The sequence below is a fragment of the Camelus ferus genome, chromosome 8, assembly GCF_009834535.1.
Source record: "Camelus ferus isolate YT-003-E chromosome 8, BCGSAC_Cfer_1.0, whole genome shotgun sequence".
NCBI classification, from domain to species: domain Eukaryota; kingdom Metazoa; phylum Chordata; class Mammalia; order Artiodactyla; family Camelidae; genus Camelus; species Camelus ferus.
The window spans coordinates 64,301,488-64,320,444 of record NC_045703.1 but is presented as its reverse complement, the minus strand read 5'-3'; the positions used below and the strand labels follow the sequence as shown (position 1 = coordinate 64,320,444).

The following is an 18,957-nucleotide window of genomic DNA, read 5'->3' as shown; positions in this document are numbered from 1 at the left end:
CTTGTAAAAGTCTAATCCTTTTGCGTGAGTAAGCGGAACATTTTCTAGTAAAATGCTAGTGTCATATTTTGTGGTCATTGCTTCATTTCATAATTTTTCCATGTAAGTTGAGAAAGAAAAGAATTATCAGGATACAGGATTCCAAATTTGAGTGTCTGAGACTATATATATATATATATATATATATATAATATATATATATATATATATATATACACACACACATATATGCTTGTCCTGGGAATCTGAGCCGTTATAAAGTCACTGAGAAAGTTACCCATCATAATGGAAGGAAAATAAATCTATTTGAATGTAAATTTCTTAAAGAAAGGCTAGGGTTTTAAAAACTGGAAATTGTAATTGAAAGGAAATTGACATTTCAGAATATTTACTTTACATTATCTGCACTCCCAAGAATATTTCAAACAAATTTCATTAACAAGTTAAAAAAATAAAGAAGTGGTAAATAAAAACTTACAAAAACAAGTTTTGATCAAAACTTCTTTGATATTTTGAATTCTAAATTTACACGTACCCATAATTACTTTAACTCAATCAATGCAAATAAATATGTTCAATTATTATTGACTTTCAAAAATAAGCATTTTTCTTTCTAAAACCAAATTTCAAACTTATTATGAATCTCTATTAAGCATCTTTTTAAGCAGACTTTGACTCATTGTTATCATCAAAAGCCACAAATAAATAAATAAATACATAATGTTGCTACGTCATTCTCTTTTAACTTCTTCTGGAACTCTGATGAGTATTCACACTGTTTCCATACTGTCTTAGCATACCCCAGGCCGCTATAACAAAACACCGCAGACTGGGTGGCATGTGAATAACAGAAACTGACTCAGCTCTTGAGGCTGGGTGCTAGGATCAGGGTGCCAGCATGTATGGGCTCTGATGTGAGCTGCCTTCTGGGTAGCAGGTGGCTGTTTTCCCCTCTGTTCTCATATGGCGGAGAGCAGATAGAAAGCAAGCTCTCTCCTGACTTTTATAAGGGCACTAATCCCATTCATGAGGGTTCCACCCTCAGGACCTTGTCCAATCCTAATCACCTCCCAAAGACTCCACCTGTTCATACCATCATGCGGGGTAGCATTTCAACATACAAATTTTGGAGAGACACAGACATTGTCCATAACACTTATCAATTCCCTAGGTTTACTCATTTTTCTTAATACTTTATTTTTAAATTTAAATTATTATATTTTTATATCTAGAAGTTTATTCTTAAATCTGACAATTTTATAGTCTCTTGTATTTTACTCATATTTTCAGTTTCCTATTTCTTTAAGAATATTAAACATGTTCATATTATGTTCCATATCTGATAATCCCATTATCTTTATATTTTTGTTTTTGACTCTGATATCTGTTTTTCCTGATTTTCTCTTATGGTGCCTTGTAATGTCTGGTATGTTTGCTTTAGTTTTTGTGGCTTGGGTTTTTTTTTTTTTCTCTGTGCCCAAATTTCTTTTGGACTTTAATAATGTAATTTCCCTGAAGTTTGTGTTGAAGTGAGTTCCTTCAAAATGATTTGTATTTTTGCTAGACAGCCTGGGAATTCTACTAGCCTGGAATCACTTTATACTAAATTGTTAGCTTGAGGGTTTCATTCAGATCATACAAGTGTTACAAATTCAGGTGGCAAACTCTCATAAGGCTGGCTGTTTACAAAGTTTCAAGGGGGTTATTTTCGACCTCAATTTCAAATGCAATGTTTGAGGCAGTTTTCCTGAAAGTTCCAATGGTGTGGACGTCAGTTTACTTCTAATGTACATTAGCATTAAGGATACAGACTTTTGGAGGCCCAGATTTATGTTGGGAGACTCCTAACAGAGTCTTTGGGCAGGTCTTCGACTTTGTCTCTTCTCTCCTGAACCATATAAACCAAAAGGACTATCTAAACATAGCTCCTTCAGCGTATACCCTGAAACAAAAGCTGGGTTTAGTGCTTTACTTTACCTTTCCAGGTTCTTGTTATGCCTTGATACATCAGTCAGGATTCTTCAGGGAAACAGAACCAACAGGATGTGTGTATATAGGGAGTGAGATTTATCTTAAGGAATTGGCTCACATGATTGTGGAGGGTTGTCAAGTCCCAGATTTGCAGGGAAAGACAGCAAGGCTGGAGGCCCAAAGAAGAGATGTAGTTCAAATCCAATAGCTTTCTACTAGCAACATTGCCTCTTCTTTGGGGGAGGTCAGTCTTTTTCCATTAAGGCCTTCAACTGATTGGATGAGGCCCACTCACATTATGGAGAGTAATCTGCTTTACTTAAAGCCTACTAACTTAAGTGTTAATCTCATCTGAATAATACCTTCACAGAAACATCTAAACTAATGTTTCACCAAATATCTGGATACCATGGCCTTGCCAAGTTGATATTTAAAAATAACAGTCACACTTGTTTTTCAGGTGTTTGTATACCTCTCATTTGCTTCCCAGTTCCCCATTGCATTAGGAAACTATTTTTAAAAGTAAGTCATCTAGTATTTTTCTGTTGTGTTATGATTTACATACAATAAAAAGTCACAGAAGTAAAAGGCTCCATTTGACTGACTTTGACAAATGTAAACACCCATGTAAGCTTCCACAAAATATGATATGGAACATTTCTAATAGAGAAAGTTCCCAAGGGTCTTTTTCCAGTTAAATCCAACCTACCATCCAAAGGCAAACATTTCTAATTACTATCAACATAGATTAATTCGGGGAGTTTGGGTATTGAAAGCAAATAAATTCATAGAAACAAAATATATGCATTTTGTTTTTGAGATTGAGTCACATTGTTTAGTATATCAGGAGTTCATTGCTTTCATTGTTTAGAAGGATTCTTTTTTATGGATAAACCATAAAATGTTTATTTTCTTCTGATGGATGTTTAGATTACAAACAGCTTGGCTGTTGTGGAAAAATCTCTAAGCATTTTTGTAGAAGTATTCTTTGTGGAAAATATTTTATTTGTCTTGGATAATATTTAAAGTGCAATTGCTGTTTTATAGAGTAAAATATATTTACCTTTGTAAGAAACTATTAATTGTTTCCAAAGCAGTTATGTCATTGTACATAACCATGAGCAATATACTAAAGTTCCAGTTGCTCCACATCCTCAACATCTATAGAAGTTAACTACATTTCTATATAACTAAAAATGGAAAATAAAATAAATGTTATGAATAATATTTGATATTTCTATGCAATAATAAATGTTATTACTATTATTATAGCATAGAAATATCAAACACTTAGGAATAAAACCAATAAAAGATTTGCAAAACAACTACCATGAAAACTACAAAACATTTTTACAGAATTTACAAACTTAAATTGATGAAGAGAAATATCATGTTCATGGACTAAAAGTAATGTTGATCTGGAGGATGTTTAGAATGGCTCATGAAACATACCTGAGCAACTATTCCTGACGCCACATTCAATGATATCATGTTGGTAGGTTGATATCAACCATGATGGAAGCATTTACACTGTATAAATTAACAAACACTCTGAATTGGTGGCCTAATCCCTCCCAGAGTCCACTACTAAGCACTTATCAGCACATCACTGATTGGAAGAGTCACTGTTTTTGAAAATAACTGTTCTCCACATTGATCCATAGATTTGACATATAATCCCAATCAGAATTTATCAGAATTTTTCAAAGAAGTTGCAAAGCTAATTCTCACATTTATATGGAATTCAAAGCATCTAAAATAGCCAAAATATTCTTGAAAAGGAAGAATAATATTGAAGAACTCACATTCATTGGCTTCAATGCACTATTTTCATAGTCTTCTTTCTTTTTTTTCTTGGTCAACCTATCTAAAGTTTTGTCAATTTTGTTAATTCTCTCAAAGAACCAGCTCTTGTTTCCATTGATTATCTCTATTTTTCTTTTTTTAATTTTGATTTTTAGTTCCGTCAGAGAATTGGAGTTACAGGGAAACCTGTTGCCTCAAAATGAAGAGACAGGCAAATACAGAGAATCACAGCTTAACTGGAGCAGAAGTCTAGCCTACAGTTAGAGCCAGTACCGTACATCATGTCTAGCTTTCAACAAAAAATTATAACTCATTCCAAAAGACAAAATCACAACTCAAAGAGACAGAATCACATTCAAATATCACAGATATTTAGGAATAATCAGAACTAAAATTTAAAAATAGCTATAGTTAATATACTAAAGGCTCTAATAGAAAAAGTGCAAACAACATGCAAGTAAAGATAAGAAAAGTAAACTTTAAGTAAGAATCAAAGGAAAATGTTAAAAACCAAAAGCAGTATAATAGAAATAAGGAATGACTTTGATGGGCTTATGAGTAGACTGAACAAAGGGTAATAAAAGAGTAATGAACTTGAAGATATGTCAATAAAAACTTCAAAAACTGAAATGCAAAGATAAGAAAACTATGGAACAAAATACAAAGAAATGTGAGACAATTACAAAACATGTGACATATGTATAAAGGGAATACCAGAAGGAGAAAAAAAGAGAGGAACAGAATAAACAGTATTTAAAGTAATAATGACTGATAATTTTGCAAAATGAATGACAGACACTAAAACACATCTAATACCAAATGAGTTAAATGCCTCAGATTCTACAGTTAGTTATATCACATTCAAACTGCAGATATCAAAGACAGAGAAAAAAGTTTGAAAGAAGCCTGAGGGGGAGAAAAGAACAACTTATGTACAGAGGAGCAAAGACACAAATTGTACTGAGCTCCTTTTTAAAAACCAGGCACGCAAGAAGAAAATGGAATAAAGTGTTAAAGTATTGAAAGAAAATCCCACCAACTTAAAATTCTGTATCTGTGAAAATACCTTTCAAAACTGAAAGAAAAATAAAGGGAATCTCAGACAAACAAAAATTAAAGAACCCCATAAGATTAATGTCTGACTTCTCGGAATAAACAGTGGAATCCAGAATGCAGTGTGACAACATATGCAAATGCTCAAAGAAAAAATTATCAGCTAAGAATCTTATACACAACAAAGCTATCCTGCAAAAATTAAGGTGAAAAAAGGACTTTCATAGATAAACAAAACCTGAGAGAATTTGTCAGTGGCTGACCTGCTCTAGAAGAAATACTGAAGGAAGTTCTTTAGAGTAAAAGCAAGTTATCCCAGATGGTAATTAAAATTCACATGAAAAAGACAAAAAGTACCAGTAAAGCTAATTATGTAATTATGAAAGACAGTAACAATGAATACCTTTTCTCTTTTCTTCTCTTGATCAATTTAAGAAGCAGATGCCTAAGATAATGTGTATATAGTTTAATATTTAACTTATATCATATAGAAATATATGTGTGACCTATTTGCCAATAACAGCATAAATTTATAGTAAGTAGTAGGAAGGAAATAAAAATTAGAGAGGAAATTTATAAAATAAATTATACAAAAGCATAGGAAATCAATGAAACCTAAACCAGGTTTTATGAAAAGTTTAACAAAGTTGACAAATCTTTATCTAAATGGGATAAGAAAAAATGAAAGAAGGCTCAAATTCCTAGGCAGAAAGTAAAACTAAAACTCACATGGAATTTAAGAGACCCAGAAGAGCTAAAAAATCTATGAAAAAGGACAAAGTGGGAGGACTCACTCTTTCTCATTTCAAAATCTTCTACAAAGCAATAGTAATGAAGTTATAGTCAGAAAGTGTGTTAGTGGCAAAGGATAGACATGTAAATCAACGGAATGTAATTGAGAGCCCAGACATAAACCTGTACATCTATGATCAACTGATTTTCAGTGAGGGTGGCAAGACCATTTTATGGGGAAAGAATAGTTTTTTCTAGCAATGGTCATGGGACAATTGGATAACCACATGAAAAAGAATGAAGTTGAACCCATATCTCATACCATATATAAAAATTAACTCAAAATAAATCAAAGACCTAAATGTAAGAACTAAATTAGTAAACTAGGAGCAATATTCATGACCTTGAATTTGGCAAGAGAGTCTTAGATATCACCAAAACATTAGAACAACAACAAAAAATGGATAAATTACGTTTCATTTCATCATAATTGAAAACTTTTGTGATTCAAAGGACATCATCAAGAAAGTAAAGGACAAACTACAAAATGGAAAAAATATTTGCAAACAATATATCTCAAAGGAGACTTGTATCTAGAACATATAAACAACTCTCACAACTCAGTAATAAAAAGACAAATCATCCAATTTTAAAAATTAGCAAATGTATAGACATTTCTGAATAGATATTTCTCCAAAGAAGATATAAATATGGCTGATAGGCACACAGAAAGATACTCAGCATCATTAGAATTAGGGAAATGCAAAATCACAAAGTAATATAACTTCATACCTATTAGGATGGCTAGAATAAAAAAATAGTAACAAATGTTGGTGAAGATATGAAGAAATTGAAAATTTCATACAGTACTGATGGGAATGTTAAATGGTCTAGCTGCTTTGGAAAGTAGTTTGACAGTTCCTCAAAAGATTAAACATAGACTTACCATAAAATCCAGAGCTTTAACTCATAGGCATATACCTAAGAAATATTAAAACATGTCCACACAAAGACTTGTACATGGATGTTCATAGCAGAATTATTCACAATAGCAAAAATGTGAAAACAACTCAAATGTCCATCTGTAGATGAACTGGATAAATGAATATGGTATATCCATACAAATAAATACTATTTGGCCATTAAAAGAAATAAAGTACTGATAAAAGCTACTACATGAATAAGACTTGAAAACATGAAAGAAGGAAAGAAGCCATTTATAAAACCCCACATATATAATTCCATGCATATTAAAGTAGGGAATAGGGAAATCTGTAGAGACAGAACGTAGATGAGCAGTTACGGTATCTAGTGGAAGACTGGGTGGGGAACAAGGGAGTGAGAGCTGAAGAGTATGAGGCTATGTACATACATACATATATATATATGCACATACAATTGAGATACAATTGACGTATAACATTATATTAGTTTCAAGTGTACAACATAATTTGATATATGTATATAGTGTGAAGTGGTCACCACAATATATCTAGTTAACAATCATCCCCACACATATTTACAGATGTTTTTTTCCTGTGATCAGAACTTTAAAATTTTACTCTCTTAGCCACTTTCAAATATGTAATAGAGTGTTGTCAACTATAGTCACCATGCTGTACATTTTATTTCTAGGACTTTTTCATTTTATAACTGGAAATTTGTATCTTTGGATCAAATTCACCCATTTTCCCCACTTCTACCCCTCACCTCTGTCTACCATCAATCTTTTCTCTGTATCTGTGGGGGCATCTTTTTGAGATACTGAAAAAATATTCTAAAATTGACTAAGGTAATGGGTGCACATATTTGTAAATATACTAGAAATCATTAAATTTTACAATTTAAGTGGGTGGATCATATGGCATGTGAATTGTATCTCAATAAAGCTCTTTTAAAATAAAAAAAGGAATACAGTAGCCTCATAGAATTTTAGTGAGTGCTCCTTTTTTCTATTTTCTGAGTTTTTCTAATCCTTCCTCTCTCTCTTCCATCCATTCCGATAGTCTTCACCTTTTAAAAAAATAAATTTGATTTGTTTGTATTTATTTATCCATTGTATTTGCCCCACTTTTTAAAAGTTTTTTTTTCCTTTTCCTACCCTCTTTTAATTCTTTTTTGAGATTTTGCTTTGTTTTTTCCTTATTCTACTTTTTCCTCTCTCAAATACAATAATATACTCTATTTAAATTTAACATAATTTAGTTAACTAAATGCTAAAGTAAAACTGCACAATATGCTCCTTCTCTAGAAATGGACAGTTCTTAGAATGTTTGTCACTAGTCCTGTCCTGAAGGTGTATATGAAATTGTTTGGCATTTTAATTCTATTTTCTACCTCATTTTTAAACCCCATCTATTCAAGTTACTAGTTTTTGTTTTATGGCATCAATATTTAGATTTGCAGACATGTTTTCGTTTATTTCATTCACAGTGCCATCTTGTATCTTGGGTCTGCTCTTTGCTTTCATTTTGCCTTTTTTTTTTTTTTTTGAAGTATAGCCTTTAAAAGTTTCTTTGGTAAAGGTGTTTTGGTGGTGAACTCTCTGTTTTTGTTGATCTGAAAATGTCTCATCCTTGCTCTTAAAAGTTTTTCTGACTATAAAATTCTAGACTGATAGTTATTGTCTGTCTGCACTTTGAAGATACTAATTTACTCTATTGGCTTCCAGTGTTACTGTTGAGAGGTCTCCTGTTTTTCAGTTTAATAGCTATGTTTTTTAGTGTGATTTTTGTGATTTAAAAAAAATATAGCCGCTTTCAGTATCATCTCTTTGTCTTCGGTAGTCTACATATATAAAGAGGTCTATTTCTTTTTATTTATCCTATTTGAAATTCATTAAATTTCCTGAAATTGAGGATTTATCTTGGAACAATTTTTGAGCATTATCAGCTTTTATACATTTTAATGCAACTTCTCCCTCTCATTCTTCCAAATTCTTTTTCTTTGACATGCTCATTAGGTGACTGTTGGACATTTTTACCTTCCAATTCTCTTAAACCATTTTTTCATACTTTCCCTCTCTTTGCCTTTCTGCTGCATTCTGGATAACTTGTTCATACATGTAATATAATTCACTAACTCACTCTTCAGCTGTATGCAATCTGCTGTTGAACTGTACCCTTGGATTTTAATTTTTAATGATTACACATTTTTAAATTTTAATTGTTTCTTTTCTTAATGCCCCTATGAGTTTTAAGAGTAAGTCTTTTATAGTTACTATTATTGTCACTGCTAATAGTCACCCAGCACAGCGCTATAAACAATGGGCACACACCCCAACTAAAACTCACAATCCCGTTAGCCTGTGCTCAGTGTCTCTGGCCTTTTTGTGACTCCTGGTTGAGTTGCCTAGAACAGGCTGCCTCTGGAAACATCCAGACTTGGACAGAAAGGCTGTAGGACAAGGAAAATCTAATTTAGAGACAAGGCTGTAGGACTTCTAAAGTCCTCTAAGAAAGTCTGTGAACTTTAGCAAATGCATGAGCAGACACAAGGAAGAATGGCTTGCTTCAGTCCGATAGACAGATAAATCGTGTATTGGGCTGCAGGATTCGTCTGTTACCCTTGTGGGAAGCTAGAGAAGTAAAATCACAGCAGGGCAGTCTAACGGGATTCCTCAGACCAAACCTTATGTGGCCTGGTGTGCAGAGGCGCCTGAATGCTGGGACCTCAGAAAGTTGCTCAGGATAAATCACATCTTCATCCATCGATAGCACACATTCTTTTATAATATATTACTGTGCATTTTTTATGGAGTCCGGAATTGTAGGTCCATCATATTTGTCAAATATCAAAGTCTTAGGCATTTAAAAAATTTTTATTTTGTTTATTTGAGGGAGGGAGGTAGTTAGGTTTTAAATTTATTTATTTTTTGTAGTGGTACTTAGGATTGAACCCAGGACCTTGTGCATGCTAGGCACATGCTCTACCACTGAGCTATACCCTTCCCCCTAGTCTTAGGCATTTTTTGCAGGCATGATTCAGACACCAAAGCACTGTATCTTTCAAATCACACGGATAAAAGTCCAGCCTGCAAAGTGATCTCCTTGGAATCTCTCTTATTCAACTTCAAGTGAGAGGGAAACCGTTCCTACTTCTTCCCCAAAAAGGTAGGGAGAAAAAAATAACATAGCAGTTCCAAACCTCTTCTCCACTCCTTATTGTCATCCGTTTGATAACCTTGAGCCTAAGGATTGCATAACCACTTGGCAATTCTGTATATGTGAATATGGGAGTATTTGTCCTCTACATTTTTTGGTTTGGGTTTCTTTATTTCTTTTCAAAAATTTTTTTGAAATGTCAGCCAAAACTGAGGCAGAAGCAGTCCCATTAAAAAAAAAAATCTATAGCATCTGAATGTTTATATTTCAATCACAAACCTGTAATTCTCAGTGTATTCTATACATTAAAAAACTTTAAATATATTATTATATTCTAGACATCAGAAACATACAAAAAGGTAGAGTTTTAAAAGCATGCTGTAAAACAAATGTGAACAGAAATTCTCATTTTTCTTCCTTTCTGCCAACCTATTATTTCACACCTCCTACTTGGGAGACCTGAAGCTCTGAAAAAATAATAAGAGTTTGACTCAACTAATACATTACCAAAGTTACAAAAATTTTGGAAAAAAAAATTTAAATGCCATGGGCTTTTTAAAGTTATAACTGATAACAAAAATTAACTTTCTCCAGTGAGATTACAAAAAGAGGACTGTGAAAAAAATCCCTGCAGTTATGCAGCTGCAGGCGTATCTGGAATCCCACACAAGATGTACTTTCTAGTTATTCACCACCTCTTCAACAGACTCTCAAAGGAATTGTTAAATATGATTGTTTTTCATGGTTTGAGACTTTTTTAAAATGACACAGCATGGGCTGGGAGACTCTTCAGTATTTGTTGCTGGTGTATTTCTGAGCTGTGTGACAACGGCTTCATGCTCCAGAAGTCGCATCAATGAAGAAACTGCACCCTTGTGTCCACATGTGGGGACTGCCATCATGGCTGCCCCAAACTACAAAATGGCTTTTTTAAAGAAAGGATTCCAGCCCATAGAGAAATTTAAGGATAAAGACACTGGTTCTTATTTAGCCAAGCTCTGTGGTTACAGATATCATCAAAGGTGTTATTCTGTAGACCAGGAGGGGTTGTCAGCAACTGGTTTCCTCTGAAATGTCCTGTTTGGTGTAAATGGCTGACTTGGTCCATTCAAGCTGTTATAACAAAAGGGCACAGACTGAGTAGCTTATAAACAAGTGAAATTTATTTCTCACAGACGTGGAGCTGAAAGTCTCAGATCAGGGTGCCAGCAAGGTCAGGCAAGGGCCTTCCTCTGGGCTGCAGACTGCTGACTTCTCTCAGTGTCCCCTAGGGAGCTCTCTGGGGTACCTTTTATAAAGGCGCTAATCCCATCCGTGAGGGCTCCACCCTTATGACCTAAGCACTTGCCAAAGGCCCCGCCTCCTAATACCATCACACTGGGCATTTAGATTTCAACATATGCATTTGGGGGGACAGAAACATTCCAATCACAGCAGTATCCTTTTTTTTTTTTTTTTTTTTTTTTTTTTTTTTTAGAAAAGTGGACTTGAGACTTAAAAGGAAATGCCTCTGCCTACATCACTTTCATAAACCCTTCCCTTTATTTTTTGCTTTTTCTTTTTGAGGGTAGCACACTAAAATCTATCCAAATGAAACCAGTGAATGGCCTGAGGACCAAAATCTTCCTCTTCAGTGAATGGCCTGAGGACCAAAATCTTCCTCTTTCCTACTGTTTTTAGGTCATTTATATTTTATACACAAAACTTAGTTATGGAAATCAGTGGTCCCCCTCTCTCCAGCTCCTAATTTGATCTAAAGCTTCCAGTGTGTGTTAAATTTTAGTTTAGCCTTAGGGCTAATTGTTTATATTATAATTATGATTATTTTTGCCATCTCTAGTAGGGTTAAGAGCTAAAAGTTGTGCATTTGCTCTATGGGCATTAAATAATATTTGGCTGAATGCCTATAGATTCCAATAGAATATCTCAGATATTCCAATAGAATAGATTTCAGATTTACTGTTAAATAATAATGACTTCTTTGCCAGGAAGTGCTTGGCTAATACTGGTTAAGACTGATTAAATTGTCTATCACTTTGTGAGAACAATCCTTATCCTCATGTTTTAAGTGATAAAACTGAGGCAGAGAATTTAGGGAGTTTGCCCAAAGTAGCATTCTAAGGCAGGTAAAAATAGAATCACAACATTTGCCAGTCTCCTTCTTTAAATCACTGGTTTCCTTTAGAGTCATTTCTGTAATTTTGGGTATTGCTTCCTCCCCACTCTCTTTTCTTAAGGAGAAAGACATGTTTTTAAAAGAACACACTTGTATTCTTAAATTTTTCATACCTTGGAATGCATAGGTGATTTAGTTAGTGAGAGTTGAAGGCTTTGAAATTAACCCAATTACTCTGGGAAAAAAAACCCAGCAGTTATGATTCAACTCAGATATAGACAGTGGACATTCGGCTGTAAAGCCATACTCTTTTCTGTCTCCATTTCTCCCTTTAGGGTGATTTGTGCAAAAAGGCAGGGAAAGTCATCATTATCGTTACATCGTTTATGCCCTAATTCCTTTTGAGAAAACTTCCCATGTCCCTACCTACCTCTTTACGGTCATTTGAGGCATTTCCAAGTCAGAGGAGTTGCACGCATTTTTCCACAATAGGCAATTTGGAGGAAGGGTGGGCCGACCGCCCCGCCCCTCCTGTTGCTCACTTTCCTTCCGCTTCAGCCGAGCCCCAGTGGGCACCTGCACCCCTCAGCAGGAAGTGCCTCCGTCCTGGGTGGGAGGCTTGTGGGCAGCTCCGGGAAGTGCTCGGGAAGGCAAAGCTCAGGGCTGCGGGCTCAGCAGACGAAGAAAAACACCAAGAACACAGAGACTGAACTGGATAAGTCCAGGAAAGGAAAGAATTTAAACTGAAGTGAAAAAAGGAAACCTTACGACTATAGGAAAGAAAGGAGTTTACGTCCTCATTCTTTCATCACTATCGTGAATATACACTTTTCACTCTGTTTTTGTAACCTCGTACAGAAACTTGGCTAAAAATGAAAGCCTTTTTATCAGATACTGATTTTGAGGAAGGGTGAGAAAAATAGAGAAAAGTAATTGATATGCTGTGGTGAATCTTTGGACATTTATACATTTTACACATTCCTATATGTAGTTCTGAGTTAGATGTTGTGGGTGATATATAAGATTGTAGCACATGGTTTCTTATCTGAAAAACTTGGAGAAAACAAAAAATATATATACATAAATTATATAAGATTTAAACAAAGTCTCATGGTCACCCTTTGAATTGCTGGAGAACAATCTAAAAGTGTTTTAGGAAATTTGGTATTTGAAATTTCATTACAGAAATGTCATTAAAAGTATTGTCTTGACATCCAGGTCAGTCTATAAGTCATTTAATTCCTGATCAACTGCTATTCTGTATATTTCCAGTAAGTATATAAGGAACAAGATGCAATGGAATCAGCTATGTCTTTTAAGCATCATGACAGTATTTTTAAAAAGCAAAACACATTTAAAACTGTTACACTATCTAGACGTCAGATCCACAGGGCAAATCAGCTCTTTTTGACCTCCTCTGACTGCCATTTCTGAGGAGAGAGAGATTCACCCAATCTTAACTAACATTAGTCAAGCATTTCATACCATGAAAAAAGAGCCACTGTTATTGAATAAAAAGAGAGTGTTCAAAATCAGTTAATTCTAGTGGAAATATACTGCCCGTATCTACAGGCATTTGACTAAATCTTATTAGAGTAAATGCACATGTTTTTGGCATTTAATCCCTTCTACCGATGGCAAAAGTTACTAGTTCAGGAAAATCAGGTTGCTGCCCTTCTTTGGAGGATTGGAGCCTTTAGCAGATGGAGGGGAGAACTTGCAATCCCTGCAACAGTGTGGCCAGAAGGGAGGAAGGAAACAAACAGACCTGAACAAAATTCCATTCCTACAGAACAGACTGCAAAGGATGGAGACCTCTTAGATGGAGCCTTGATAAGAGGGAAACCTAGAAGCAGAGAGGGAAGTTTGCACAGGGCTTCTCCACGGGACATGTTCACCCCTCTGCTGTATCCTTTCAACAGCCAATTTTAAATGCTGCAGCATCGTCTGCCCCCTGACTCTTTTAGCCTGTTCTCACCTCTTCAGCCTTTTATTGGCTGCTGATGGCTAGATGCCACGATGCAGTTAAACTCATATAGTTTGTAGCAGTCAATCCGATACACGATGCTGGAGACATGCTGTGAAGCAGAGTCAGGCAAGGCTCAAGAGTGAAAAGCAGGCTCCCAAGACACAGACCCGGGCAGAAACTTTCTTTGGAGCAACAAGTAGAACTGTGACCAGAGCATGAGCACTTTGCTGTAGATTTCAAGGCTTCCCTGTAAACCCCAGTGTGGGTTTATCCACTGGTCCTTGTATCTCTACCACAGCCCTTACAGTCTTAGCAGGACTCACGTAATATTTTCATTAACTTTTTTGGTTCATATTCTTAAAAATCACATTTACAAAGTAGTTTATTGTTTTAGATTATTCTCTGAAGAAACGTTGTGAAGGAGTTTCGACGGTATTTGTTAAGTCTGGTCCTGCTCTCCAGATCACAAGAAACTGTTACTAGATCCATTTCTACGAGTCAAATACATCGGAATGTGGTGTATCTGACACCTTGCAACAGTCTCTATCAGATGGTCAGACCAAGTCTGTTTTAATATTTGAAATATATTTATTAGCTTAAGGCTTAATTTCTTACTGTGACCAGTATTTTCTCTATTGCTGAGCCATGAATCCTGTGAAAATCAGAAGGAAGTCAAGTTTTGGGGTCAGGTCTACAAAGGAGCAAAATGATAAACAAACTTTCTCTTCTGTTGCTCCTTCAGGTCAGAAAGTGAACCACAACATGTACAGTTGCCTCCCATGGGAAAAAAAAGAGCAAGGCTGGGCGACCTTCTCGCTGGCTCTCCCTCACCCTTTTCCCCTACAGCTCTCACGGTTTCTGCTCCCCTGTCCCACTTTCTGAAGGTGAGTGGGTCTCTGTCTGAGTCAGCTCTGGCTTCCATTACAAAGTGCCAGAGGCTGGTGTCTTCAACAACAGCAATTTGTTTCTCACTGATTTGGAGGGTGGAAAGTCTAAGATCAAGGTCCTGGCAGGGTGGGTTGCATTCTGAGGCCTCTTCTCTTGGAGGGCAGGAGGCTGCCGCCTCCCTGTGTGCTCACGTGACTGCTCCTTTGTGTGTGTGCACCGGGCGGGTGTGGGTCAGGGGCAAGCTCTCTGGTTCTCTGGTGTTTCTGCTTGTAAGATCACCAATCCCATTAGAATAGCCACCCCTTCCATACACCCTGCCCTAGGGGACCAACATACACACGAGCTCATCTAACCCTAATTACTTCCCACAGGTCCCATCTCCAAATACCCAAATACCATCACACTGGGGCTTAGGGCTTCGACCTGTGAATTCTGGGAAGACAAACATTCATCCACAAACATTTGTTTTCTCTTGGCCTCTTAGTAGAAGAACCAGTGGACAATTTGTTTCTCAGTGGTCCAAGGAGATTATTTTCCAAGAATTTATGCCATTTAGTTCAGCACATACAAATGAAACCTCCAACACTCTTTGTTTCATTGCTAGTCACCTGAATTAAAGGGAGAAAATCTAGTGTAACCTGGTAATCTATACTGACCACGTGACCCATCACAAGTAGAACTGGAAATAATGTGCAGATGACATAAAGATCGGTATCAGCCCTACTGGGTGAAAAAAAAGAACTAAAAGGGTCTATATGTTCTAAAACCAGAAAATAAGTACCACCCTTTTTGTATCACCTTCCTTTGAGGTAGGCGATTGATACCGGGTCTTCTTGTGTCCGCCATACACAAGATGCTTCAGGGAGTGCTCAAGATGTCACAGTGCACCATCTGTATTCCCAGAGTAGATAATCAAATCTGCCATGTAAGAAACTTTCAAGTTTATTCATTATTGTATTTGTTACACATGTAATATGGGCTATTTGAAAATATAAATAAGAACCACAAGCCAACAAGCCAAAGACATCCATCCATCATTACCATCTGACCATTTACACATAGTCTCTCTCTCACCACACAGAGACACATATGTACACATATACATACATGTATATTATGTATAGTTACACACATATTTAAGAGAAATATAATAATAATCTGCATACTGTGCTATAACCTGTCATTCTCAGTTATAGATCATAGTCTTTCAAATCAAGAAATAGACATTTTAATTATAACTTTCTGTAACTTATTGCAGGACATTTAGATTGTCTTGACTTATCTCTGACATAACAAAGTTATGATGAACACACTTGAACAACTATTCTTAGAATAAGTACCTAAACGTCAACTTGCTGGAATAGAAGAAATAAACAAAAACCTGTTTGATAAATGTTGCAAAATTCTTCTGAAACAAATTTTAAGGTTTGTATTCCTCTAGTAATGCATGTAGATTTGTACTTTCCTACGTGGATAACAATACATATTATGTAAAGTTTATTATTTTTGTTTGCCAGTCAAGAGAAAAAGTTATTTAATTTATGTTATTTTGATTACCAGTAAGGCTTAATATTTTTATATGTTTATTGGCTATTTCAATTTTTTATTCTCTTAAATTATCTTTTATGCCTTTTATTGCCATTTTTCTCTTGGAATAGTTGGTTTTTTTAGGTTTATATGAGATAGTTATATATTATTGATTTTATTCTTTGGTCATTTTAAAATGTTTTTATCACAGAAATTTTGTAACAAATACAAAAGTGAAAGGCATACTTGGTTAGTTAGTGAGAAATGATATATTTTGCAAATATTTCCTCCCTTTGAGTTTATTTATTAATCTCTTTTAAAATTTAATTTAATTTTTTTGTGTGTGTGATGAGAGCCTGATTTCGTATTTGATGAATTTTATTTTCCTCATGCTACTTTTGGAGTCTATGATGTACCATCAGCTCTTTGGGAAATATTAGAATGTGATATTCAATTTTTAAAAGCAAGTGTGTTTATCATTTTTCAGTCGCACTAAGTAATGGACAAGATGCTGACTCACCTGAATAATCTCACTACATTATTTCTCAGTGCTACAGAGGTTTCTTTTTTTTCCCTTTGGGGAAATATTTCTTTTTTTATTTACTGAATTGACCTGCATTTTGAAATTATAAGCATCTAATCACTTTCTTTGAGTCGGATACATAAGAAGTACTTAAAATTATACAGCCCTACTTAGGGCATTCTAAAATATGCCGAGAAAAGAGATCTGTGTTATCTAAAGACATAAAAACAGTATGTAAGCAAAGTGAGGCTTACTCCAGATTGCTCAGCAGGCAATTAAAGAAAATGATTGCTAGAATGAAATGCTTTAAATTGCATGTTTAAAAGACCTGGGAATCCTAATATATACTTCCTGCCTCTTTCCCATTATTGCCTAAAAAGTTCAGACTTTAAAAGTTGAAAAATACATGAACAGATGTGTTTACTGAAACGTTTGCGTGGATAGCTCTCACAGCTCTGACACTGACTTTCTTCCTGGATGCTATTAATTACCTCTTTCTAAATATGTGCATCACTAGAGTTTTTAAATCATGATTTTTTTTCTTAAAAATGACATTTCTAATTTCTGTTGCCACTAATGGGAATTTTAGGATAAAACCATATTCTTTACAATTTTGACTGACACATAGCAGAGTTGTTACACACTGATTCTCACTTGTTTGCTAGTCTTTGGAAGTAAAGAATCGGAAACATCCTGTTAAAGAGTAAAGCACATTTTTTTCAAATAAATGAACACGTTACCCCCAAACTAAAAGAAATATAAATTATTTCCAGAATTTGTTTGTTCCTCCCATTCTCCCTTAAAATAAAAAAGAGGGTGTGGGTAAATTAATGATGCAAAGTTTGTCTTTTATCTAGCTTTTCTATGTAACTAAAAAACTCAGAATTACAACCTGAAATGTTAAACCAATGGACAGACCTCTAATGCATCCTCTATTCTAGAAAACCAGCTCTGTCTAATTTCACTTGGCAGAGCAATTTCATATTCTCAGGTGTGAAACTTTTCTCTTTACAGAAGTAAGTGGGTCGGCTTTTCAGAAGCTCTGAGGCAGTCAAGTTGATCTGCAGAATCTGTTCCATTAGGTCAACCTGAAACTATAAGAAGCAGACGAGATGATTTGGAAGCAAGTATCATTTCAGTTCCGGAGCATATTGACATCTGTTACAACATATTATTAAACATCAAACTCCACATGGCACTTGAAGGAATGCAAGGAAAGAAAAATACTCCAAAATGCAAACCTCTCAGATTTTGTCACAAATGGATAATATTTAAAATAAACCAGCTGATGTCATATTTGTTTATAAAGAAAGTAAACATATCAAAATGAGACAGGCGATCTAGTAGCTTAATTTGGCAGTTTTCTTCAGAAGTCGTTTCCGTTCGTGGTTTTCAGGTGTGTAGTCCTGTCCTCAGCACACTCGCTCGGACGGCCTCCTGTAGGAAAGGGTGTAATCCTGATAGATGTTTAAACACAAGATACTTGCAGCAGAAAAACATTACATTACCGCCAAAAGAAAATGTAATCACCGGAGGACAGAATATCTTCCCAGACTCTTTGCTTTTCTTTCCCTGACTTTTTGTTGCCTTTTGGCAATTCCACTGCTCAGCAAAGTCACGGAGGTAAGAAATCAAAGCAAGATTTATTGAAGTTTGGCAATGGGTTGTTATATTATTTCGCCTTACCTTTCTATTTTCTTTAGACTTGATTTACATGGAGTTTTATTTGTAAGGAAACCAAAATCTAATAGAACTAGAGCGGAGATAAAGGCCAGATCTGTGCCACGCTAAGGGGGCTCTCTGTCTGCAAGGGGTGCTGGACAGGAGGAAACACGTGTACACCGTTGGTGGGAGTGTAAACTGGTGCAGCCACTGTAAAACACGTGGAACTTCCTCAGGTAATTAAAAATAGAACTATCATATGATCCTGCAATCCCACTTCTGAGCATGTATTTGAAGGAGACAAAACCAGTATTTGGAAGAGATATTTGCACCTCCATGTATGTATACCACAGCATTCTTTACAATAGAGAAGTCATGGAAACAGCCTAAGTGCCCATGGACAGATGAAAAGAAAGAGAGTGTGTGTGTGTGTGTGTGTGTGTGTGTGTGTGTGTGTGTGTGTGTGTGTATACACACACATATATGACAGACTATTATTCAGCCACAAAAAGAAGGAAATCCTGCCATTTACAACAACATGAATGGACGGAGGGCATTATATTAAGTAAAATAACTTAAAGAAAGATAAGTATTGTATGATTTCATA

General features: G+C 35.3%; 1 long non-coding RNA gene across 1 annotated transcript in view; it reads left to right on the top strand.

Moving 5' to 3' along the window:
- The window catches only part of LOC116665449, a 175,380-nt gene extending 157,362 nt beyond the window's left edge, over positions 1 to 18,018 (top strand). The window contains exons 2-3 of the long non-coding RNA XR_004322081.1: positions 14,493 to 14,634; positions 17,703 to 18,018. This is a non-coding gene — a long non-coding RNA (uncharacterized LOC116665449). The remainder of the gene's footprint in view (positions 1 to 14,492; positions 14,635 to 17,702) is intronic.
- The last annotated feature ends 939 nt before the right edge of the window (positions 18,019 to 18,957 follow it).